This window comes from Phyllobates terribilis, unplaced genomic scaffold, assembly GCF_046119375.1.
Source record: "Phyllobates terribilis strain yellow unplaced genomic scaffold, ASM4611937v1 Scaffold_74__1_contigs__length_7073193, whole genome shotgun sequence".
Lineage (NCBI taxonomy): Eukaryota > Metazoa > Chordata > Amphibia > Anura > Dendrobatidae > Phyllobates > Phyllobates terribilis.
Window position 1 is genome coordinate 1,024,530 of NW_027362834.1, and position 24,961 is coordinate 1,049,490.

At 51.3% G+C, this 24,961-nt stretch overlaps 8 non-coding genes and 3 pseudogenes across 8 annotated transcripts; all 11 read left to right on the forward strand.

Moving 5' to 3' along the window:
• The first annotated feature begins 794 nt into the window (after nucleotides 1-794).
• LOC141196824 (U2 spliceosomal RNA) lies at nucleotides 795-985 on the forward strand. The gene has a single exon (XR_012269219.1). It is a non-coding gene; the product is annotated as a U2 spliceosomal RNA (small nuclear RNA).
• Nucleotides 986-2,105: 1,120 nt separating this feature from the next.
• On the forward strand, nucleotides 2,106-2,296 carry LOC141196163 (U2 spliceosomal RNA). Its single transcript, XR_012268728.1, has one exon. It is a non-coding gene; the product is annotated as a U2 spliceosomal RNA (small nuclear RNA).
• Nucleotides 2,297-3,414: 1,118 nt separating this feature from the next.
• LOC141196825 (U2 spliceosomal RNA) lies at nucleotides 3,415-3,605 on the forward strand. The gene has a single exon (XR_012269220.1). It is a non-coding gene; the product is annotated as a U2 spliceosomal RNA (small nuclear RNA).
• A 1,120-nt stretch (nucleotides 3,606-4,725) lies between these two features.
• Nucleotides 4,726-4,803, forward strand: LOC141196434 (U2 spliceosomal RNA; annotated as a pseudogene).
• Nucleotides 4,804-10,366: 5,563 nt separating this feature from the next.
• Nucleotides 10,367-10,560, forward strand: LOC141196248 (U2 spliceosomal RNA). Its single transcript, XR_012268811.1, has one exon. It is a non-coding gene; the product is annotated as a U2 spliceosomal RNA (small nuclear RNA).
• Nucleotides 10,561-11,678: 1,118 nt separating this feature from the next.
• On the forward strand, nucleotides 11,679-11,869 carry LOC141196826 (U2 spliceosomal RNA). The gene has a single exon (XR_012269221.1). It is a non-coding gene; the product is annotated as a U2 spliceosomal RNA (small nuclear RNA).
• A 1,118-nt stretch (nucleotides 11,870-12,987) lies between these two features.
• On the forward strand, nucleotides 12,988-13,178 carry LOC141196828 (U2 spliceosomal RNA). Its single transcript, XR_012269223.1, has one exon. It is a non-coding gene; the product is annotated as a U2 spliceosomal RNA (small nuclear RNA).
• A 1,120-nt stretch (nucleotides 13,179-14,298) lies between these two features.
• On the forward strand, nucleotides 14,299-14,376 carry LOC141196435 (U2 spliceosomal RNA; annotated as a pseudogene).
• A 5,564-nt stretch (nucleotides 14,377-19,940) lies between these two features.
• On the forward strand, nucleotides 19,941-20,134 carry LOC141196249 (U2 spliceosomal RNA). The gene has a single exon (XR_012268812.1). It is a non-coding gene; the product is annotated as a U2 spliceosomal RNA (small nuclear RNA).
• Nucleotides 20,135-21,253: 1,119 nt separating this feature from the next.
• On the forward strand, nucleotides 21,254-21,444 carry LOC141196829 (U2 spliceosomal RNA). The gene has a single exon (XR_012269224.1). It is a non-coding gene; the product is annotated as a U2 spliceosomal RNA (small nuclear RNA).
• Nucleotides 21,445-22,564: 1,120 nt separating this feature from the next.
• On the forward strand, nucleotides 22,565-22,642 carry LOC141196436 (U2 spliceosomal RNA; annotated as a pseudogene).
• Nucleotides 22,643-24,961: the final 2,319 nt, after the last annotated feature.

Consider the following 24,961-nt stretch of genomic DNA (forward strand, 5'->3'; position numbering starts at 1 on the left):
TAATTGACCTTTCAGTATATTGTTGCACACACACCATCTATTTAGCAAATGCCCTTGTTATCAACAGCAGCCTTTTAAACTCACCTGAGCTAACAGGTATGTGAGCTGGTTACTCTGCTGCGCTTAAAATTTCTTTTTTGGTTTGCTACAATGCCTTTTCTGAAACGTTGTCTCCCTCTGCTGGAACACTGACTTCTTTCATTTAATGCCTGCAGACTATTAAAGAGAAACCAACCCAAAAAGTTTGGTTGATTAGTCTGTGGCATTCTTTTAAACTGTTGCTTATGGCGGTCTCTGTGAGCTTCTCAGTGACATTCAGCCATCCAGGTATCCCGCCTGCAGTAGACGGAATGTGGCAATGGAACGCTGGCTGCGCGTGTCATAATAGGCTCTGAGCCTTTATATACCTGCGCACAGCAGCAGCCACCTTCAGTCTGCTGCTGGACAGCCAGCAGCAGCAGCAGCAGGAGAGGTAATTAATCAGCAACCCTCCTGCTAAGGGTAGACAGCTGCTCGTTCCACCCCCCCCCCCCCGCCTTAATTGGTTCTCCTCCCTTCCAACGGTGTTGAGGCGGGTGGGAACAGCCGGGGGTTGAGGGTACTGTGCTAAAAGAGGTGGAGTTATGCAGATCTAAAACGCGTGGATTGCAGCAGCAGCAAGCCGAAAAGTGCAGGCATGTGAGGGATCTAGAGGTTGACAGCATGTCTTCTTAACGGGAGTCCAGGTGGCCATCTCCACAAATGGACTTTTCAGAATCCTTGGGTGGCACCGTAGTCGGAAACCAATTCTGGTTATCGCTTCTCGGCCTTTTGGCTAAGATCAAGTGTAGTATCTGTTCTTATCAGTTTAATATCTGATACGTCCCCTATCTGGGGACCATATATTAAATGGATTTTTAGAACAGGGAGATGGAAAAAGAGCTTGCTCTGTCCACTCCACGCATTGACCTGGTATTGCAGTATCTCCAGGACCGGTGCACCCCTTCTTTAATGCAGTTTCTAAAATCAGAAAGAATTGAATTCAATGCTTTTTGTTCATTTTGCTTGTTTGTCGGATTTTGGGATGGACTCTTTGGCTTTGCTTTTCTTCTCCTCATTGGATTTTTCATGTTAAAAGTTGCAGAAGCCAGATGACAAGCTCATTTTGGTTCAACTTCAGCAACTGTGCATTGCATTGCCATGTAATGTAATGTAATGCAATGCTATCTATCTAGCTCTCTCTCTATACTTCCTTTTGGATAAACAGACATATTAGGCAAGCATTTTGGAGCTTTCACCTAAATAACTACAGGTGGTGAGATAAGCTGCACAATATAATTGACCTTTCAGTATATTGTTGCACACACACCATCTATTTAGCAAATGCCCTTGTTATCAACAGCAGCCTTTTAAACTCACCTGAGCTAACAGGTATGTGAGCTGGTTACTCTGCTGCGCTTAAAATTTCTTTTTTGGTTTGCTACAATGCCTTTTCTGAAACGTTGTCTCCCTCTGCTGGAACACTGACTTCTTTCATTTAATGCCTGCAGACTATAAAAGAGAAACCAACCCAAAAAGTTTGGTTGATTAGTCTGTGGCATTCTTTTAAACTGTTGCTTATGGCGGTCTCTGTGAGCTTCTCAGTGACATTCAGCCATCCAGGTATCCCGCCTGCAGTAGACGGAATGTGGCAATGGAACGCTGGCTGCGCGTGTCATAATAGGCTCTGAGCCTTTATATACCTGCGCACAGCAGCAGCCACCTTCAGTCTGCTGCTGGACAGCCAGCAGCAGCAGCAGCAGGAGAGGTAATTAATCAGCAACCCTCCTGCTAAGGGTAGACAGCTGCTCGTTCCACCCCCCCCCCGCCTTAATTGGTTCTCCTCCCTTCCAACGGTGTTGAGGCGGGTGGGAACAGCCGGGGGTTGAGGGTACTGTGCTAAAAGAGGTGAAGTTATGCAGATCTAAAACGCGTGGATTGCAGCAGCAGCAAGCCGAAAAGTGCAGGCATGTGAGGGATCTAGAGGTTGACAGCATGTCTTCTTAACGGGAGTCCAGGTGGCCATCTCCACAAATGGACTTTTCAGAATCCTTGGGTGGCACCGTAGTCGGAAACCAATTCTGGTTATCGCTTCTCGGCCTTTTGGCTAACATCAAGTGTAGTATCTGTTCTTATCAGTTTAATATCTGATACGTCCCCTATCTGGGGACCATATATTAAATGGATTTTTAGAACAGGGAGATGGAAAAAGAGCTTGCTCTGTCCACTCCACGCATTGACCTGGTATTGCAGTATCTCCAGGACCGGTGCACCCCTTCTTTAATGCAGTTTCTAAAATCAGAAAGAATTGAATTCAATGCTTTTTGTTCATTTTGCTTGTTTGTCGGATTTTGGGATGGACTCTTTGGCTTTGCTTTTCTTCTCCTCATTGGATTTTTCATGTTAAAAGTTGCAGAAGCCAGATGACAAGCTCATTTTGGTTCAACTTCAGCAACTGTGCATTGCATTGCCATGTAATGTAATGTAATGCAATGCTATCTATCTAGCTCTCCCTCTATACTTCCTTTTGGATAAACAGACATATTAGGCAAGCATTTTGGAGCTTTCACCTAAATAACTACAGGTGGTGAGATAAGCTGCACAATATAATTGACCTTTCAGTATATTGTTGCACACACACCATCTATTTAGCAAATGCCCTTGTTATCAACAGCAGCCTTTTAAACTCACCTGAGCTAACAGGTATGTGAGCTGGTTACTCTGCTGCGCTTAAAATTTCTTTTTTGGTTTGCTACAATGCCTTTTCTGAAACGTTGTCTCCCTCTGCTGGAACACTGACTTCTTTCATTTAATGCCTGCAGACTATAAAAGAGAAACCAACCCAAAAAGTTTGGTTGATTAGTCTGTGGCATTCTTTTAAACTGTTGCTTATGGCGGTCTCTGTGAGCTTCTCAGTGACATTCAGCCATCCAGGTATCCCGCCTGCAGTAGACGGAATGTGGCAATGGAACGCTGGCTGCGCGTGTCATAATAGGCTCTGAGCCTTTATATACCTGCGCACAGCAGCAGCCACCTTCAGTCTGCTGCTGGACAGCCAGCAGCAGCAGCAGCAGGAGAGGTAATTAATCAGCAACCCTCCTGCTAAGGGTAGACAGCTGCTCGTTCCACCCCCCCCGCCTTAATTGGTTTTCCTCCCTTCCAACGGTGTTGAGGCGGGTGGGAACAGCCGGGGGTTGAGGGTACTGTGCTAAAAGAGGTGGAGTTATGCAGATCTAAAACGCGTGGATTGCAGCAGCAGCAAGCCGAAAAGTGCAGGCATGTGAGGGATCTAGAGGTTGACAGCATGTCTTCTTAACGGGAGTCCAGGTGGCCATCTCCACAAATGGACTTTTCAGAATCCTTGGGTGGCACCGTAGTCGGAAACCAATTCTGGTTATCGCTTCTCGGCCTTTTGGCTAAGATCAAGTGTAGTATCTGTTCTTATCAGTTTAATATCTGATACGTCCCCTATCTGGGGACCATATATTAAATGGATTTTTAGAACAGGGAGATGGAAAAAGAGCTTGCTCTGTCCACTCCACGCATTGACCTGGTATTGCAGTATCTCCAGGACCGGTGCACCCCTTCTTTAATGCAGTTTCTAAAATCAGAAAGAATTGAATTCAATGCTTTTTGTTCATTTTGCTTGTTTGTCGGATTTTGGGATGGACTCTTTGGCTTTGCTTTTCTTCTCCTCATTGGATTTTTCATGTTAAAAGTTGCAGAAGCCAGATGACAAGCTCATTTTGGTTCAACTTCAGCAACTGTGCATTGCATTGCCATGTAATGTAATGTAATGCAATGCTATCTATCTAGCTCTCCCTCTATACTTCCTTTTGGATAAACAGACATATTAGGCAAGCATTTTGGAGCTTTCACCTAAATAACTACAGGTGGTGAGATAAGCTGCACAATATAATTGACCTTTCAGTATATTGTTGCACACACACCATCTATTTAGCAAATGCCCTTGTTATCAACAGCAGCCTTTTAAACTCACCTGAGCTAACAGGTATGTGAGCTGGTTACTCTGCTGCGCTTAAAATTTCTTTTTTGGTTTGCTACAATGCCTTTTCTGAAACGTTGTCTCCCTCTGCTGGAACACTGACTTCTTTCATTTAATGCCTGCAGACTATAAAAGAGAAACCAACCCAAAAAGTTTGGTTGATTAGTCTGTGGCATTCTTTTAAACTGTTGCTTATGGCGGTCTCTGTGAGCTTCTCAGTGACATTCAGCCATCCAGGTATCCCGCCTGCAGTAGACGGAATGTGGCAATGGAACGCTGGCTGCGCATGTCATAATAGGCTCTGAGCCTTTATATACCTGCGCACAGCAGCAGCCACCTTCAGTCTGCTGCTGGACAGCCAGCAGCAGCAGCAGCAGGAGAGGTAATTAATCAGCAACCCTCCTGCTAAGGGTAGACAGCTGCTCGTTCCACCCCCCCCCCGCCTTAATTGGTTCTCCTCCCTTCCAACGGTGTTGAGGCGGGTGGGAACAGCCGGGGGTTGAGGGTACTGTGCTAAAAGAGGTGGAGTTATGCAGATCTAAAACGCGTGGATTGCAGCAGCAGCAAGCCGAAAAGTGCAGGCATGTGAGGGATCTAGAGGTTGACAGCATGTCTTCTTAACGGGAGTCCAGGTGGCCATCTCCACAAATGGACTTTTCAGAATCCTTGGGTGGCACCGTAGTCGGAAACCAATTCTGGTTATCGCTTCTCGGCCTTTTGGCTAAGATCAAGTGTAGTATCTGTTCTTTTAAGAACACAAGAGCTACGATCTACACTTGACGAGAGCGATCGAACTCGGAAGGAGAAGAGCTTCGGAGCGCAGCTGACATCGGAGAAGGAAGGCGGATATCGGTGGGAGGAAGAAGCTCTAAAGAATCCAGAAGAAGACGAAGACTCGGAGAAGAATCGGGCTGTCCTGTGGAATCTTTGAGTAAGAAAATCATCGAGACAAAGACCTTTCGGGGAATTTGTCCAGAACACGACGGGAGAAGAATCTGCATAGCTCCACCCATTTCGGGAAGAGCTCCAGATCCAGCTCCAAGAAGTAACTGCAGGAGGAAAGCCATGGCAAGCGCTGCGAGGAAGGCCGAAAAGAAGAGCCTGGAGCAGGGGACAGCCAGGAGGGCCCAGCCAGGAGCCGATTCTGACCCCAAGGACTCTGCCTCCACGACTGGCCAGCAGAAGGGACCCCAGAAGCCCCGCCACGAAGCTCCAGCCCTGGAGCCATGGATGCGGCAGACGGTGGCCCTGAAGCTGAAGGAAGTGGATGGGAGGGTGCCGGACATGTCCTCGGACGTGTTCTGCCAGAAGATGCTGCTGGATCGAGGCTTCTCCAGGTCGGACACCCTCAGCATCCAGACCTTCTTGACGGGGATCTTCTTCGTCACCTTCGCCACTGTGAACACCTGCAGGAGGTTCTGGGAAATGGTAAGCGCAAAAGGATCGGATAATTCTTTCTCTGCCTTTACAGGTAGCTGCCCTATCCAGAGGGACGAAAGGAGGATCACGGTCTCCATGCGCAACCCGCACACCCCAGGCCAAGACATCTGTACCTTCCTGAGACGCTTCTGTTTGGTTGTGAAGGAACCCTCTCACATCCTGAATGGACTCGGCTTCTGGACAGGTAAGTGGTCGGTGACTGTTAGACTTCACAGGGACCTGGCGTACTCAGACGGACTTCGGCACCTGCCCCCGACATTCTCCCTGGGCAACTCCTACGGCCTCATCTATTACCCGGACATGCTGCGGAACTGCAGGAGATGCGGCAAGAACGGCCACGAGATGAAGGACTGCAAGGAGGATGCCTGCAGGATTTGTCGAGTGACGGGACACAGCTCGAAGGACTGCCCGAAGAAGACGTCCTGCAACCTGTGTGGGCTGGCGGCTCATCTGTACAAGGATTGCCCCAAGCGTGAGAGATCCTGGGCATTGGTGGTTGCGATGACCCCAGCTCCGGAGGACAAGGCCCCGACGACCAGGCCTGTGAAGGTCAAGGACGCGACGACCAAGGCCCCAGCGGCCAAGGCCGAGACGACCAAGGCCAAAGCGGTCAAGGAGTCGGTGGCCAAAGCCCCAGCGACGGTCCCAGCAGCTCCGAAGCAGAAGAAAAAGTCAAAGGAGGGTAAGAGTTCTGTCACCCCTCTCTCGATCCCTCCCCCTGCCACCCCCGTCCAATCCCCCCCCACCCCGGCCACCCCTGCTGAGGATTCCACTTCCTCTTCCTCCTTCCCCTACTCCTCAGCAGGTGTCCTTTCCCCTGCCCCGGCAGCCACTCTCCCTCCTCAGACCATGGTAGTGGTGGAATTAACCTTTCCTCCACCTGCCGCTATCTATTCCGAGGAGGATTTTCCCCTTCTTGTCTCCCCAGTTCCAACCCGGGGAAAGAGGAAGGTGGAGGACAGCCCTGCTACTGAATCCTCCAAAAAGAAGATTCTGGATTTCGTAGGCGAAAAGGAGGATACCCTCCCTGAGCCAGAAGAGATGGAGCACATGGTTGAGACCCTGGTGGCCGAGCCAGAAGAGGAGGAACTGGTGGTCGCCGAGATCGAGGCCGCGCTGCTTGACCAGATGGAGGAAGAGGGCCTGCTGGTGATCCCGTCACCAGCAGTCAACACCGACGAGGGACCACCCGACCGGAGTGGTAACTAAGGTGTATTGCCTGCGCTAACTTTTTCTTTTTTCCCTACATGATGGCTAATATTAACTTATTTTCCATTAATGTCAGGAGCATCAAGGACAAGTTCAGACGTCAGACTATTTATGCCTTCCTTACTTCCCAGTTGTGTGATGTTTATATGTTGCAGGAATGTTCCCTTCCCTCCTCTAGGTCCTTCAAACATCTGGCCAGGGAGTGGTCCCACGGTCCATCCTACTGGTCCGGTGGGGGTGACTGCAAGTCTGCAGGGGTCGCAATTCTGATCAGGGGGGGCGCATTCACGCTTGAGTCCGTCCAGGAGCTCATCTGCGGCAGGGCTCTTGTTGTAGATGGCAACTGGGCGGGAGAACCTGTCAGGTTCATCAACGTGTATGCGTCCCCACTGAAGAATGAGCGTTTGGAGCTTTTCCAGACCCTGCGGCTTCAGCTTGCCACCACCAGGACCTTAGTGATGGCCGGGGATTTCAACTGCCCCATCGAGGAGGATGGTCGTAGTTCTGGCACATCTGCCAAGTTGGACATCACGTCCAAGCTGCTCATCGAGATGGTAACCGAGGCCTCTCTTCAGGACGTGGTGGGCTCCATGGGGAGAGGCTCCACGAACTATTCGTGGAGCCGACCGGATGGCTCACTCCGCTCCAGGATTGACTTTGTGTTCACCTCTCGGGCAGTCAGGCAGAGTAGGCACTCGATGGTCCCCTGCTTCTTCTCCGACCACAGAGCCATTCACTTACAAGGTGTCCTCGGCGACGGTTTTCCGTCCGGCCCCGGCTCCTGGAAGCTGAATTGTGCTCTGCTGGCTCAGGATGAAGTCGTGGAGGAGCTGAGAGCAGCCTACGCAATGTGGCAGTCCTACAAGGGTAGCTTCCAAACAGTCTCTGATTGGTGGGAATATGTTAAACTTGAGTTTCGCTGTTTCTTTCAGGCCAAGGGTCGACAACAGGCGTGTGAGAAGAGGAGGGACTTCAGAGGGCTGCAGCGCGAGCTGCGGTCGCTGCAGGACCTTCTTCACTGTGGCTGGGACGTGAGGGAGGAGCTGGAGGAGACCAAGAAGAGCCTGAAAAGGCACTTTGAGGAGGAGTCCAAGCGAATCGTCTTCCGTTCCAAAGTGGAGAATCTGGAGAAGGGTGAGAAATGTAACTCATTCTTTTTCAGGAAACTTCATGCCGGTCACACGCCCCTGAACGAGCTGCGAGACGAGAGCGGAAACATGCGACGTGGGAAGGAGGACGTGATGAGGGTCGTCAGCGACTTCTACAGCGAACTCTACTCCCACAAGACTACCGACCCCGACGCTGCTGATAACTTCCTGTCAGGTATCACTAACCATCTTGATCCTGCAGGCACGGCAGCCTTGGACAAACCTCTGATGGTGGGCGAATTGCTCTCTGCCGCTAAATCCTTTAGGACCGGCAGGACCCCGGGCAGTGATGGTCTTCCAGCGGAGCTCTATGTAGCGCTGGGAGACCTCATCTGTCCGGACCTGTTGGACCTGTACGAGGAGATGGTGGTGGAGGGTAGAATGCCTCCATCTTTGAGGGAAGGAATGGTCACGATCCTGTACAAGCGGAAGGGAGAGAGTTGCGACCTGAGGAATTGGCGTCCCATCACTCTGCTCAACGTGGACTACAAGATCCTGGCCAAGACGATGGCGACACGACTTAAGACGGTCATCGGACGGATCATCCACCCGGACCAGACCTGCGGCATCCCTGGACGTCGCATCGCAGACAGCCTCGCTCTCGTGCGGGACACGGTCGAGTACATCAAGGTCCGCCGCGCACACGCGGCCCTGGTCTCCTTGGATCAGGAGAAGGCCTTCGACCGGGTTTCCCACGAGTTCATGGGCCGAGCTCTGCACCGGTTAGGTTTGGGTAACATGTTTTGTTCGTATGTCCGTTTGATGTATTTTGATATCCACAGCTCGGTGTTGGTGAAAGGCTGGAAGACTGACCCCTTCCCTGTCCTCTCTGGGGTCAGACAAGGCTGCCCTCTATCACCTCTTCTTTTTGTTTGTGTTATAGAACTCTTCGCAGAGGCTATCCGGCAGAATGGAGAGATCAGAGGGATCACCGCACCGGGTCCGGGACGACACGAGGTCAAGTGCTCGCTCTACATGGACGACGTCACCGTCTTCTGCGCTGATCGTGGTTCAGTCGACGCCCTCGTCCAGACGTGTGAGAGGTTCGGCCGGGCTTCAGGGGCCAAAGTCAACTGCAGGAAGTCGGAAGCCATGCTCTTCGGGGATTGGCAGCCGGCCTCCTCCGCCCCCTTCCCCTTCAACATTCAACCGGATTTCCTCAAGGTGCTGGGAGTCTGGTTCGGGAAGGAAGGAGCGGCCCTCAAGTCCTGGCAAGAACGCTTGGCCAAGGTGAAGCAACGGATCGGACTCTGGAGCCTCAGACACCTCACTTGTGAGGGTAAGGCACTCGTCCTGCGTAATGAGGTCCTGCCCGTCTTGCAGTACACGGCGCAGGCCTGGCCCCCACACGTCACTGTGTGCAGGGCCATTACCAGGACAGTGTTTCACTTTGTCTGGGGATCCAAGATGGACAGAGTCAGGCGGGCCGTCATGTACAAGGAGCCTCGCAAGGGTGGGAAGGGCGTTCCAGATATCCCCACCCTCCTGCGATCCTCTTTTGTGTGTGATTGTGTCCGCCGGACTTTGCAAGTCAAGAATGGCTCCGCGGGCAGGTCCATGTCTCGCTTCTTCCTGCTTCCTCTTTGGAGGCGACTCGGCTGGGACAAGTGGGACAGCTCCTTCCCCTACAACTGGACGACGCCATGGTTCTATGGAGACGTCGTTCGATTTGTGGGGGAACATCAACTGGAGGGACTCAAGCCCGACTTGTGGAAGCCCAAAACTATCCACAAGCTCATCAGAGCCAAGGATGACGTGGAGAACATCACAGGACTTCACCAGGACACGCTGGAGACTGTGTGGACAAATGTGTCGTCTGACAGGCTGACCAACGGGCACAAGGACTTGTCGTGGATGGCGATTCAGGGCGGACTGCCCGTCCGGTCATTCATGCATGCCCGGAACCTGTGCAAGACCCGGTACTGCCCAAGGTGCCCCTTCGTGGAGGAAACATCTTTGCACACTTTTTGGGACTGCGGATTTGCACAGCGCCTGTTGACTGCCCTTGAGGACGACCTGAGGAACTCTGTCCCCAGGGCGAGCCTATCGCACCATTCTGTGCTTTACGGACTCTTCCCTGGGGTTCATACCGTCGGAGCCATCCAGGAGGCTTGGCGCCTTATGAACTGCTTCAAGGATGCCGTTTGGGTCGCCAGGAACCGGCTCATCTTGAGGAGGGAGAGGATGTCCATCCAGGACTGCCGCAGGCTGATCCACAGCCTGCTCAGAGACTATTCCATCGTGGACGGTCCGGAGGACGAGGATGAGGACTAAACCCCTCCTCCCCCTCTCCCCTTATGTGTCTTGTCTTTTAATAAAGCTTCGGGCCTGTGATTTTCCCCTCCCCATCCCCTTTTTCCCAATCCCCATCCCTTATCACGGTTCGTCGTACTGTATTGATTGACATGCTTTTTCTTTCATATTGAGTTTTTGTGTAGCATAGGGGTGTGATGTGTCTAGTTAGTGCGTCGTATCCTCATGCTATGTAAGTGTGATGTAGAATTATGTGTGTACTGGGCTGCGGCACTGTACACTGTCTGTTAACTTATTTTTTGTGCTAATAAAAGATATATTCAATCAAAAAAATCTGTTCTTATCAGTTTAATATCTGATACGTCCCCTATCTGGGGACCATATATTAAATGGATTTTTAGAACAGGGAGATGGAAAAAGAGCTTGCTCTGTCCACTCCACGCATTGACCTGGTATTGCAGTATCTCCAGGACCGGTGCACCCCTTCTTTAATGCAGTTTCTAAAATCAGAAAGAATTGAATTCAATGCTTTTTGTTCATTTTGCTTGTTTGTCGGATTTTGGGATGGACTCTTTGGCTTTGCTTTTCTTCTCCTCATTGGATTTTTCATGTTAAAAGTTGCAGAAGCCAGATGACAAGCTCATTTTGGTTCAACTTCAGCAACTGTGCATTGCATTGCCATGTAATGTAATGTAATGCAATGCTATCTATCTAGCTCTCCCTCTATACTTCCTTTTGGATAAACAGACATATTAGGCAAGCATTTTGGAGCTTTCACCTAAATAACTACAGGTGGTGAGATAAGCTGCACAATATAATTGACCTTTCAGTATATTGTTGCACACACACCATCTATTTAGCAAATGCCCTTGTTATCAACAGCAGCCTTTTAAACTCACCTGAGCTAACAGGTATGTGAGCTGGTTACTCTGCTGCGCTTAAAATTTCTTTTTTGGTTTGCTACAATGCCTTTTCTGAAACGTTGTCTCCCTCTGCTGGAACACTGACTTCTTTCATTTAATGCCTGCAGACTATAAAAGAGAAACCAACCCAAAAAGTTTGGTTGATTAGTCTGTGGCATTCTTTTAAACTGTTGCTTATGGCGGTCTCTGTGAGCTTCTCAGTGACATTCAGCCATCCAGGTATCCCGCCTGCAGTAGACGGAATGTGGCAATGGAACGCTGGCTGCGCGTGTCATAATAGGCTCTGAGCCTTTATATACCTGCGCACAGCAGCAGCCACCTTCAGTCTGCTGCTGGACAGCCAGCAGCAGCAGCAGGAGAGGTAATTAATCAGCAACCCTCCTGCTAAGGGTAGACAGCTGCTCGTTCCACCCCCCCCCCCGCCTTAATTGGTTCTCCTCCCTTCCAACGGTGTTGAGGCGGGTGGGAACAGCCGGGGGTTGAGGGTACTGTGCTAAAAGAGGTGGAGTTATGCAGATCTAAAACGCGTGGATTGCAGCAGCAGCAAGCCGAAAAGTGCAGGCATGTGAGGGATCTAGAGGTTGACAGCATGTCTTCTTAACGGGAGTCCAGGTGGCCATCTCCACAAATGGACTTTTCAGAATCCTTGGGTGGCACCGTAGTCGGAAACCAATTCTGGTTATCGCTTCTCGGCCTTTTGGCTAAGATCAAGTGTAGTATCTGTTCTTATCAGTTTAATATCTGATACGTCCCCTATCTGGGGACCATATATTAAATGGATTTTTAGAACAGGGAGATGGAAAAAGAGCTTGCTCTGTCCACTCCACGCATTGACCTGGTATTGCAGTATCTCCAGGACCGGTGCACCCCTTCTTTAATGCAGTTTCTAAAATCAGAAAGAATTGAATTCAATGCTTTTTGTTCATTTTGCTTGTTTGTCGGATTTTGGGATGGACTCTTTGGCTTTGCTTTTCTTCTCCTCATTGGATTTTTCATGTTAAAAGTTGCAGAAGCCAGATGACAAGCTCATTTTGGTTCAACTTCAGCAACTGTGCATTGCATTGCCATGTAATGTAATGTAATGCAATGCTATCTATCTAGCTCTCCCTCTATACTTCCTTTTGGATAAACAGACATATTAGGCAAGCATTTTGGAGCTTTCACCTAAATAACTACAGGTGGTGAGATAAGCTGCACAATATAATTGACCTTTCAGTATATTGTTGCACACACACCATCTATTTAGCAAATGCCCTTGTTATCAACAGCAGCCTTTTAAACTCACCTGAGCTAACAGGTATGTGAGCTGGTTACTCTGCTGCGCTTAAAATTTCTTTTTTGGTTTGCTACAATGCCTTTTCTGAAACGTTGTCTCCCTCTGCTGGAACACTGACTTCTTTCATTTAATGCCTGCAGACTATAAAAGAGAAACCAACCCAAAAAGTTTGGTTGATTAGTCTGTGGCATTCTTTTAAACTGTTGCTTATGGCGGTCTCTGTGAGCTTCTCAGTGACATTCAGCCATCCAGGTATCCCGCCTGCAGTAGACGGAATGTGGCAATGGAACGCTGGCTGCGCGTGTCATAATAGGCTCTGAGCCTTTATATACCTGCGCACAGCAGCAGCCACCTTCAGTCTGCTGCTGGACAGCCAGCAGCAGCAGCAGCAGGAGAGGTAATTAATCAGCAACCCTCCTGCTAAGGGTAGACAGCTGCTCGTTCCACCCCCCCCGCCTTAATTGGTTTTCCTCCCTTCCAACGGTGTTGAGGCGGGTGGGAACAGCCGGGGGTTGAGGGTACTGTGCTAAAAGAGGTGGAGTTATGCAGATCTAAAACGCGTGGATTGCAGCAGCAGCAAGCCGAAAAGTGCAGGCATGTGAGGGATCTAGAGGTTGACAGCATGTCTTCTTAACGGGAGTCCAGGTGGCCATCTCCACAAATGGACTTTTCAGAATCCTTGGGTGGCACCGTAGTCGGAAACCAATTCTGGTTATCGCTTCTCGGCCTTTTGGCTAAGATCAAGTGTAGTATCTGTTCTTATCAGTTTAATATCTGATACGTCCCCTATCTGGGGACCATATATTAAATGGATTTTTAGAACAGGGAGATGGAAAAAGAGCTTGCTCTGTCCACTCCACGCATTGACCTGGTATTGCAGTATCTCCAGGACCGGTGCACCCCTTCTTTAATGCAGTTTCTAAAATCAGAAAGAATTGAATTCAATGCTTTTTGTTCATTTTGCTTGTTTGTCGGATTTTGGGATGGACTCTTTGGCTTTGCTTTTCTTCTCCTCATTGGATTTTTCATGTTAAAAGTTGCAGAAGCCAGATGACAAGCTCATTTTGGTTCAACTTCAGCAACTGTGCATTGCATTGCCATGTAATGTAATGTAATGCAATGCTATCTATCTAGCTCTCCCTCTATACTTCCTTTTGGATAAACAGACATATTAGGCAAGCATTTTGGAGCTTTCACCTAAATAACTACAGGTGGTGAGATAAGCTGCACAATATAATTGACCTTTCAGTATATTGTTGCACACACACCATCTATTTAGCAAATGCCCTTGTTATCAACAGCAGCCTTTTAAACTCACCTGAGCTAACAGGTATGTGAGCTGGTTACTCTGCTGCGCTTAAAATTTCTTTTTTGGTTTGCTACAATGCCTTTTCTGAAACGTTGTCTCCCTCTGCTGGAACACTGACTTCTTTCATTTAATGCCTGCAGACTATAAAAGAGAAACCAACCCAAAAAGTTTGGTTGATTAGTCTGTGGCATTCTTTTAAACTGTTGCTTATGGCGGTCTCTGTGAGCTTCTCAGTGACATTCAGCCATCCAGGTATCCCGCCTGCAGTAGACGGAATGTGGCAATGGAACGCTGGCTGCGCATGTCATAATAGGCTCTGAGCCTTTATATACCTGCGCACAGCAGCAGCCACCTTCAGTCTGCTGCTGGACAGCCAGCAGCAGCAGCAGCAGGAGAGGTAATTAATCAGCAACCCTCCTGCTAAGGGTAGACAGCTGCTCGTTCCACCCCCCCCCCGCCTTAATTGGTTCTCCTCCCTTCCAACGGTGTTGAGGCGGGTGGGAACAGCCGGGGGTTGAGGGTACTGTGCTAAAAGAGGTGGAGTTATGCAGATCTAAAACGCGTGGATTGCAGCAGCAGCAAGCCGAAAAGTGCAGGCATGTGAGGGATCTAGAGGTTGACAGCATGTCTTCTTAACGGGAGTCCAGGTGGCCATCTCCACAAATGGACTTTTCAGAATCCTTGGGTGGCACCGTAGTCGGAAACCAATTCTGGTTATCGCTTCTCGGCCTTTTGGCTAAGATCAAGTGTAGTATCTGTTCTTTTAAGAACACAAGAGCTACGATCTACACTTGACGAGAGCGATCGAACTCGGAAGGAGAAGAGCTTCGGAGCGCAGCTGACATCGGAGAAGGAAGGCGGATATCGGTGGGAGGAAGAAGCTCTAAAGAATCCAGAAGAAGACGAAGACTCGGAGAAGAATCGGGCTGTCCTGTGGAATCTTTGAGTAAGAAAATCATCGAGACAAAGACCTTTCGGGGAATTTGTCCAGAACACGACGGGAGAAGAATCTGCATAGCTCCACCCATTTCGGGAAGAGCTCCAGATCCAGCTCCAAGAAGTAACTGCAGGAGGAAAGCCATGGCAAGCGCTGCGAGGAAGGCCGAAAAGAAGAGCCTGGAGCAGGGGACAGCCAGGAGGGCCCAGCCAGGAGCCGATTCTGACCCCAAGGACTCTGCCTCCACGACTGGCCAGCAGAAGGGACCCCAGAAGCCCCGCCACGAAGCTCCAGCCCTGGAGCCATGGATGCGGCAGACGGTGGCCCTGAAGCTGAAGGAAGTGGATGGGAGGGTGCCGGACATGTCCTCGGACGTGTTCTGCCAGAAGATGCTGCTGGATCGAGGCTTCTCCAGGTCGGACACCCTCAGCATCCAGACCTTCTTGACGGGGATCTTCTTCGTCACCTTCGCCACTGTGAACACCTGCAGGAGGTTCTGGGAAATGGTAAGCGCAAAAGGATCGGATAATTCTTTCTCTGCCTTTACAGGTAGCTGCCCTATCCAGAGGGACGAAAGGAGGATCACGGTCTCCATGCGCAACCCGCACACCCCAGGCCAAGACATCTGTACCTTCCTGAGACGCTTCTGTTTGGTTGTGAAGGAACCCTCTCACATCCTGAATGGACTCGGCTTCTGGACAGGTAAGTGGTCGGTGACTGTTAGACTTCACAGGGACCTGGCGTACTCAGACGGACTTCGGCACCTGCCCCCGACATTCTCCCTGGGCAACTCCTACGGCCTCATCTATTACCCGGACATGCTGCGGAACTGCAGGAGATGCGGCAAGAACGGCCACGAGATGAAGGACTGCAAGGAGGATGCCTGCAGGATTTGTCGAGTGACGGGACACAGCTCGAAGGACTGCCCGAAGAAGACGTCCTTCAACCTGTGTGGGCTGGCGGCTCATCTGTACAAGGATTGCCCCAAGCGTGAGAGATCCTGGGCATCGGTGGTTGCGATGACCCCAGCTCCGGAGGACAAGGCCCCGACGACCAGGCCTGTGAAGGTCAAGGACGCGACGACCAAGGCCCCAGCGGCCAAGGCCGAGACGACCAAGGCCAAAGCGGTCAAGGAGTCGGTGGCCAAAGCCCCAGCGACGGTCCCAGCAGCTCCGAAGCAGAAGAAAAAGTCAAAGGAGGGTAAGAGTTCTGTCACCCCTCTCTCGATCCCTCCCCCTGCCACCCCCGTCCAATCCCCCCCCACCCCGGCCACCCCTGCTGAGGATTCCACTTCCTCTTCCTCCTTCCCCTACTCCTCAGCAGGTGTCCTTTCCCCTGCCCCGGCAGCCACTCTCCCTCCTCAGACCATGGTAGTGGTGGAATTAACCTTTCCTCCACCTGCCGCTATCTATTCCGAGGAGGATTTTCCCCTTCTTGTCTCCCCAGTTCCAACCCGGGGAAAGAGGAAGGTGGAGGACAGCCCTGCTACTGAATCCTCCAAAAAGAAGATTCTGGATTTCGTAGGCGAAAAGGAGGATACCCTCCCTGAGCCAGAAGAGATGGAGCACATGGTTGAGACCCTGGTGGCCGAGCCAGAAGAGGAGGAACTGGTGGTCGCCGAGATCGAGGCCGCGCTGCTTGACCAGATGGAGGAAGAGGGCCTGCTGGTGATCCCGTCACCAGCAGTCAACACCGACGAGGGACCACCCGACCGGAGTGGTAACTAAGGTGTATTGCCTGCGCTAACTTTTTCTTTTTTCCCTACATGATGGCTAATATTAACTTATTTTCCATTAATGTCAGGAGCATCAAGGACAAGTTCAGACGTCAGACTATTTATGCCTTCCTTACTTCCCAGTTGTGTGATGTTTATATGTTGCAGGAATGTTCCCTTCCCTCCTCTAGGTCCTTCAAACATCTGGCCAGGGAGTGGTCCCACGGTCCATCCTACTGGTCCGGTGGGGGTGACTGCAAGTCTGCAGGGGTCGCAATTCTGATCAGGGGGGGCGCATTCACGCTTGAGTCCGTCCAGGAGCTCATCTGCGGCAGGGCTCTTGTTGTAGATGGCAACTGGGCGGGAGAACCTGTCAGGTTCATCAACGTGTATGCGTCCCCACTGAAGAATGAGCGTTTGGAGCTTTTCCAGACCCTGCGGCTTCAGCTTGCCACCACCAGGACCTTAGTGATGGCCGGGGATTTCAACTGCCCCATCGAGGAGGATGGTCGTAGTTCTGGCACATCTGCCAAGTTGGACATCACGTCCAAGCTGCTCATCGAGATGGTAACCGAGGCCTCTCTTCAGGACGTGGTGGGCTCCATGGGGAGAGGCTCCACGAACTATTCGTGGAGCCGACCGGATGGCTCACTCCGCTCCAGGATTGACTTTGTGTTCACCTCTCGGGCAGTCAGGCAGAGTAGGCACTCGATGGTCCCCTGCTTCTTCTCCGACCACAGAGCCATTCACTTACAAGGTGTCCTCGGCGACGGTTTTCCGTCCGGCCCCGGCTCCTGGAAGCTGAATTGTGCTCTGCTGGCTCAGGATGAAGTCGTGGAGGAGCTGAGAGCAGCCTACGCAATGTGGCAGTCCTACAAGGGTAGCTTCCAAACAGTCTCTGATTGGTGGGAATATGTTAAACTTGAGTTTCGCTGTTTCTTTCAGGCCAAGGGTCGACAACAGGCGTGTGAGAAGAGGAGGGACTTCAGAGGGCTGCAGCGCGAGCTGCGGTCGCTGCAGGACCTTCTTCACTGTGGCTGGGACGTGAGGGAGGAGCTGGAGGAGACCAAGAAGAGCCTGAAAAGGCACTTTGAGGAGGAGTCCAAGCGAATCGTCTTCCGTTCCAAAGTGGAGAATCTGGAGAAGGGTGAGAAATGTAACTCATTCTTTTTCAGGAAACTTCATGCCGGTCACACGCCCCTGAACGAGCTGCGAGACGAGAGCGGAAACATGCGACGTGGGAAGGAGGACGTGATGAGGGTCGTCAGCGACTTCTACAGCGAACTCTACTCCCACAAGACTACCGACCCCGACGCTGCTGATAACTTCCTGTCAGGTATCACTAACCATCTTGATCCTGCAGGCACGGCAGCCTTGGACAAACCTCTGATGGTGGGCGAATTGCTCTCTGCCGCTAAATCCTTTAGGACCGGCAGGACCCCGGGCAGTGATGGTCTTCCAGCGGAGCTCTATGTAGCGCTGGGAGACCTCATCTGTCCGGACCTGTTGGACCTGTACGAGGAGATGGTGGTGGAGGGTAGAATGCCTCCATCTTTGAGGGAAGGAATGGTCACGATCCTGTACAAGCGGAAGGGAGAGAGTTGCGACCTGAGGAATTGGCGTCCCATCACTCTGCTCAACGTGGACTACAAGATCCTGGCCAAGACGATGGCGACACGACTTAAGACGGTCATCGGACGGATCATCCACCCGGACCAGACCTGCGGCATCCCTGGACGTCGCATCGCAGACAGCCTCGCTCTCGTGCGGGACACGGTCGAGTACATCAAGGTCCGCCGCGCACACGCGGCCCTGGTCTCCTTGGATCAGGAGAAGGCCTTCGACCGGGTTTCCCACGAGTTCATGGGCCGAGCTCTGCACCGGTTAGGTTTGGGTAACATGTTTTGTTCGTATGTCCGTTTGATGTATTTTGATATCCACAGCTCGGTGTTGGTGAAAGGCTGGAAGACTGACCCCTTCCCTGTCCTCTCTGGGGTCAGACAAGGCTGCCCTCTATCACCTCTTCTTTTTGTTTGTGTTATAGAACTCTTCGCAGAGGCTATCCGGCAGAATGGAGAGATCAGAGGGATCACCGCACCGGGTCCGGGACGACACGAGGTCAAGTGCTCGCTCTACATGGACGACGTCACCGTCTTCTGCGCTGATCGTGGTTCAGTCGACGCCCTCGTCCAGACGTGTGAGAGGTTCGGCCGGGCTTCAGGGGCCAAAGTCAACTGCAGGAAGTCGGAAGCCATGCTCTTCGGGGATTGGCAGCCGGCCTCCTCCGCCCCCTTCCCCTTCAACATTCTACCGGATTTCCTCAAGGTGCTGGGAGTCTGGTTCGGGAAGGAAGGAGCGGCCCTCAAGTCCTGGCAAGAACGCTTGGCCAAGGTGAAGCAACGGATCGGACTCTGGAGCCTCAGACACCTCACTTGTGAGGGTAAGGCACTCGTCCTGCGTAATGAGGTCCTGCCCGTCTTGCAGTACACGGCGCAGGCCTGGCCCCCACACGTCACTGTGTGCAGGGCCATTACCAGGACAGTGTTTCACTTTGTCTGGGGATCCAAGATGGACAGAGTCAGGCGGGCCGTCATGTACAAGGAGCCTCGCAAGGGTGGGAAGGGCGTTCCAGATATCCCCACCCTCCTGCGATCCTCTTTTGTGTGTGATTGTGTCCGCCGGACTTTGCAAGTCAAGAATGGCTCCGCGGGCAGGTCCATGTCTCGCTTCTTCCTGCTTCCTCTTTGGAGGCGACTCGGCTGGGACAAGTGGGACAGCTCCTTCCCCTACAACTGGACGACGCCATGGTTCTATGGAGACGTCGTTCGATTTGTGGGGGAACATCAACTGGAGGGACTCAAGCCCGACTTGTGGAAGCCCAAAACTATCCACAAGCTCATCAGAGCCAAGGATGACGTGGAGAACATCACAGGACTTCACCAGGACACGCTGGAGACTGTGTGGACAAATGTGTCGTCTGACAGGCTGACCAACGGGCACAAGGACTTGTCGTGGATGGCGATTCAGGGCGGACTGCCCGTCCGGTCATTCATGCATGCCCGGAACCTGTGCAAGACCCGGTACTGCCCAAGGTGCCCCTTCGTGGAGGAAACATCTTTGCACACTTTTTGGGACTGCGGATTTGCACAGCGCCTGTTGACTGCCCTTGAGGACGACCTGAGGAACTCTGTCCCCAGGGCGAGCCTATCGCACCATTCTGTGCTTTACGGACTCTTCCCTGGGGTTCATACCGTCGGAGCCATCCAGGAGGCTTGGCGCCTTATGAACTGCTTCAAGGATGCCGTTTGGGTCGCCAGGAACCGGCTCATCTTGAGGAGGGAGAGGATGTCCATCCAGGACTGCCGCAGGCTGATCCACAGCCTGCTCAGAGACTATTCCATCGTGGACGGTCCGGAGGACGAGGATGAGGACTAAACCCCTCCTCCCCCTCTCCCCTTATGTGTCTTGTCTTTTAATAAAGCTTCGGGCCTGTGATTTTCCCCTCCCCATCCCCTTTTTCCCAATCCCCATCCCTTATCACGGTTCGTCGTACTGTATTGATTGACATGCTTTTTCTTTCATATTGAGTGTTTTGTGTAGCATAGGGGTGTGATGTGTCTAGTTAGTGCGTCGTATCCTCATGCTATGTAAGTGTGATGTAGAATTATGTGTGTACTGGGCTGCGGCACTGTACACTGTCTGTTAACTTATTTTTTGTGCTAATAAAAGATATATTCAATCAAAAAAATCTGTTCTTATCAGTTTAATATCTGATACGTCCCCTATCTGGGGACCATATATTAAATGGATTTTTAGAACAGGGAGATGGAAAAAGAGCTTGCTCTGTCCACTCCACGCATTGACCTGGTATTGCAGTATCTCCAGGACCGGTGCACCCCTTCTTTAATGCAGTTTCTAAAATCAGAAAGAATTGAATTCAATGCTTTTTGTTCATTTTGCTTGTTTGTCGGATTTTGGGATGGACTCTTTGGCTTTGCTTTTCTTCTCCTCATTGGATTTTTCATGTTAAAAGTTGCAGAAGCCAGATGACAAGCTCATTTTGGTTCAACTTCAGCAACTGTGCATTGCATTGCCATGTAATGTAATGTAATGCAATGCTATCTATCTAGCTCTCCCTCTATACTTCCTTTTGGATAAACAGACATATTAGGCAAGCATTTTGGAGCTTTCACCTAAATAACTACAGGTGGTGAGATAAGCTGCACAATATAATTGACCTTTCAGTATATTGTTGCACACACACCATCTATTTAGCAAATGCCCTTGTTATCAACAGCAGCCTTTTAAACTCACCTGAGCTAACAGGTATGTGAGCTGGTTACTCTGCTGCGCTTAAAATTTCTTTTTTGGTTTGCTACAATGCCTTTTCTGAAACGTTGTCTCCCTCTGCTGGAACACTGACTTCTTTCATTTAATGCCTGCAGACTATAAAAGAGAAACCAACCCAAAAAGTTTGGTTGATTAGTCTGTGGCATTCTTTTAAACTGTTGCTTATGGCGGTCTCTGTGAGCTTCTCAGTGACATTCAGCCATCCAGGTATCCCGCCTGCAGTAGACGGAATGTGGCAATGGAACGCTGGCTGCGCGTGTCATAATAGGCTCTGAGCCTTTATATACCTGCGCACAGCAGCAGCCACCTTCAGTCTGCTGCTGGACAGCCAGCAGCAGCAGCAGGAGAGGTAATTAATCAGCAACCCTCCTGCTAAGGGTAGACAGCTGCTCGTTCCACCCCCCCCCCCCGCCTTAATTGGTTCTCCTCCCTTCCAACGGTGTTGAGGCGGGTGGGAACAGCCGGGGGTTGAGGGTACTGTGCTAAAAGAGGTGGAGTTATGCAGATCTAAAACGCGTGGATTGCAGCAGCAGCAAGCCGAAAAGTGCAGGCATGTGAGGGATCTAGAGGTTGACAGCATGTCTTCTTAACGGGAGTCCAGGTGGCCATCTCCACAAATGGACTTTTCAGAATCCTTGGGTGGCACCGTAGTCGGAAACCAATTCTGGTTATCGCTTCTCGGCCTTTTGGCTAAGATCAAGTGTAGTATCTGTTCTTATCAGTTTAATATCTGATACGTCCCCTATCTGGGGACCATATATTAAATGGATTTTTAGAACAGGGAGATGGAAAAAGAGCTTGCTCTGTCCACTCCACGCATTGACCTGGTATTGCAGTATCTCCAGGACCGGTGCACCCCTTCTTTAATGCAGTTTCTAAAATCAGAAAGAATTGAATTCAATGCTTTTTGTTCATTTTGCTTGTTTGTCGGATTTTGGGATGGACTCTTTGGCTTTGCTTTTCTTCTCCTCATTGGATTTTTCATGTTAAAAGTTGCAGAAGCCAGATGACAAGCTCATTTTGGTTCAACTTCAGCAACTGTGCATTGCATTGCCATGTAATGTAATGTAATGCAATGCTATCTATCTAGCTCTCCCTCTATACTTCCTTTCGGATAAACAGACATATTAGGCAAGCGTTTTGGAGCTTTCACCTAAATAACTACAGGTGGTGAGATAAGCTGCACAATATAATTGACCTTTCAGTATATTGTTGCACACACACCATCTATTTAGCAAATGCCCTTGTTATCAACAGCAGCCTTTTAAACTCACCTGAGCTAACAGGTATGTGAGCTGGTTACTCTGCTGCGCTTAAAATTTCTTTTTTGGTTTGCTACAATGCCTTTTCTGAAACGTTGTCTCCCTCTGCTGGAACACTGACTTCTTTCATTTAATGCCTGCAGACTATAAAAGAGAAACCAACCCAAAAAGTTTGGTTGATTAGTCTGTGGCATTCTTTTAAACTGTTGCTTATGGCGGTCTCTGTGAGCTTCTCAGTGACATTCAGCCATCCAGGTATCCCGCCTGCAGTAGACGGAATGTGGCAATGGAACGCTGGCTGCGCGTGTCATAATAGGCTCTGAGCCTTTATATACCTGCGCACAGCAGCAGCCACCTTCAGTCTGCTGCTGGACAGCCAGCAGCAGCAGCAGCAGGAGAGGTAATTAATCAGCAACCCTCCTGCTAAGGGTAGACAGCTGCTCGTTCCACCCCCCCCCCGCCTTAATTGGTTCTCCTCCCTTCCAACGGTGTTGAGGCGGGTGGGAACAGCCGGGGGTTGAGGGTACTGTGCTAAAAGAGGTGGAGTTATGCAGATCTAAAACGCGTGGATTGCAGCAGCAGCAAGCCGAAAAGTGCAGGCATGTGAGGGATCTAGAGGTTGACAGCATGTCTTCTTAACGGGAGTCCAGGTGGCCATCTCCACAAATGGACTTTTCAGAATCCTTGGGTGGCACCGTAGTCGGAAACCAATTCTGGTTATCGCTTCTCGGCCTTTTGGCTAAGATCAAGTGTAGTATCTGTTCTTTTAAGAACACAAGAGCTACGATCTACACTTGACGAGAGCGATCGAACTCGGAAGGAGAAGAGCTTCGGAGCGCAGCTGACATCGGAGAAGGAAGGCGGATATCGGTGGGAGGAAGAAGCTCTAAAGAATCCAGAAGAAGACGAAGACTCGGAGAAGAATCGGGCTGTCCTGTGGAATCTTTGAGTAAGAAAATCATCGAGACAAAGACCTTTCGGGGAATTTGTCCAGAACACGACGGGAGAAGAATCTGCATAGCTCCACCCATTTCGGGAAGAGCTCCAGATCCAGCTCCAAGAAGTAACTGCAGGAGGAAAGCCATGGCAAGCGCTGCGAGGAAGGCCGAAAAGAAGAGCCTGGAGCAGGGGACAGCCAGGAGGGCCCAGCCAGGAGCCGATTCTGACCCCAAGGACTCTGCCTCCACGACTGGCCAGCAGAAGGGACCCCAGAAGCCCCGCCACGAAGCTCCAGCCCTGGAGCCATGGATGCGGCAGACGGTGGCCCTGAAGCTGAAGGAAGTGGATGGGAGGGTGCCGGACATGTCCTCGGACGTGTTCTGCCAGAAGATGCTGCTGGATCGAGGCTTCTCCAGGTCGGACACCCTCAGCATCCAGACCTTCTTGACGGGGATCTTCTTCGTCACCTTCGCCACTGTGAACACCTGCAGGAGGTTCTGGGAAATGGTAAGCGCAAAAGGATCGGATAATTCTTTCTCTGCCTTTACAGGTAGCTGCCCTATCCAGAGGGACGAAAGGAGGATCACGGTCTCCATGCGCAACCCGCACACCCCAGGCCAAGACATCTGTACCTTCCTGAGACGCTTCTGTTTGGTTGTGAAGGAACCCTCTCACATCCTGAATGGACTCGGCTTCTGGACAGGTAAGTGGTCGGTGACTGTTAGACTTCACAGGGACCTGGCGTACTCAGACGGACTTCGGCACCTGCCCCCGACATTCTCCCTGGGCAACTCCTACGGCCTCATCTATTACCCGGACATGCCGCGGAACTGCAGGAGATGCGGCAAGAACGGCCACGAGATGAAGGACTGCAAGGAGGATGCCTGCAGGATTTGTCGAGTGACGGGACACAGCTCGAAGGACTGCCCGAAGAAGACGTCCTGCAACCTGTGTGGGCTGGCGGCTCATCTGTACAAGGATTGCCCCAAGCGTGAGAGATCCTGGGCATCGGTGGTTGCGACGACCCCAGCTCCGGAGGACAACGCCCCGACAACCAGGCCTGTGAAGGTCAAGGACGCGACGACCAAGGCCCCAGCGGCCAAGGCCGAGACGACCAAGGCCAAAGCGGTCAAGGAGTCGGTGGCCAAAGCCCCAGCGACGGTCCCAGCAGCTCCGAAGCAGAAGAAAAAGTCAAAGGAGGGTAAGAGTTCTGTCACCCCTCTCTCGATCCCTCCCCCTGCCACCCCCGTCCAATCCCCCCCCACCCCGGCCACCCCTGCTGAGGATTCCACTTCCTCTTCCTCCTTCCCCTACTCCTCAGCAGGTGTCCTTTCCCCTGCCCCGGCAGCCACTCTCCCTCCTCAGACCATGGTAGTGGTGGAATTAACCTTTCCTCCACCTGCCGCTATCTATTCCGAGGAGGATTTTCCCCTTCTTGTCTCCCCAGTTCCAACCCGGGGAAAGAGGAAGGTGGAGGACAGCCCTGCTACTGAATCCTCCAAAAAGAAGATTCTGGATTTCGTAGGCGAAAAGGAGGATACCCTCCCTGAGCCAGAAGAGATGGAGCACATGGTTGAGACCCTGGTGGCCGAGCCAGAAGAGGAGGAACTGGTGGTCGCCGAGATCGAGGCCGCGCTGCTTGACCAGATGGAGGAAGAGGGCCTGCTGGTGATCCCGTCACCAGCAGTCAACACCGACGAGGGACCACCCGACCGGAGTGGTAACTAAGGTGTATTGCCTGCGCTAACTTTTTCTTTTTTCCCTACATGATGGCTAATATTAACTTATTTTCCATTAATGTCAGGAGCATCAAGGACAAGTTCAGACGTCAGACTATTTATGCCTTCCTTACTTCCCAGTTGTGTGATGTTTATATGTTGCAGGAATGTTCCCTTCCCTCCTCTAGGTCCTTCAAACATCTGGCCAGGGAGTGGTCCCACGGTCCATCCTACTGGTCCGGTGGGGGTGACTGCAAGTCTGCAGGGGTCGCAATTCTGATCAGGGGGGGCGCATTCACGCTTGAGTCCGTCCAGGAGCTCATCTGCGGCAGGGCTCTTGTTGTAGATGGCAACTGGGCGGGAGAACCTGTCAGGTTCATCAACGTGTATGCGTCCCCACTGAAGAATGAGCGTTTGGAGCTTTTCCAGACCCTGCGGCTTCAGCTTGCCACCACCAGG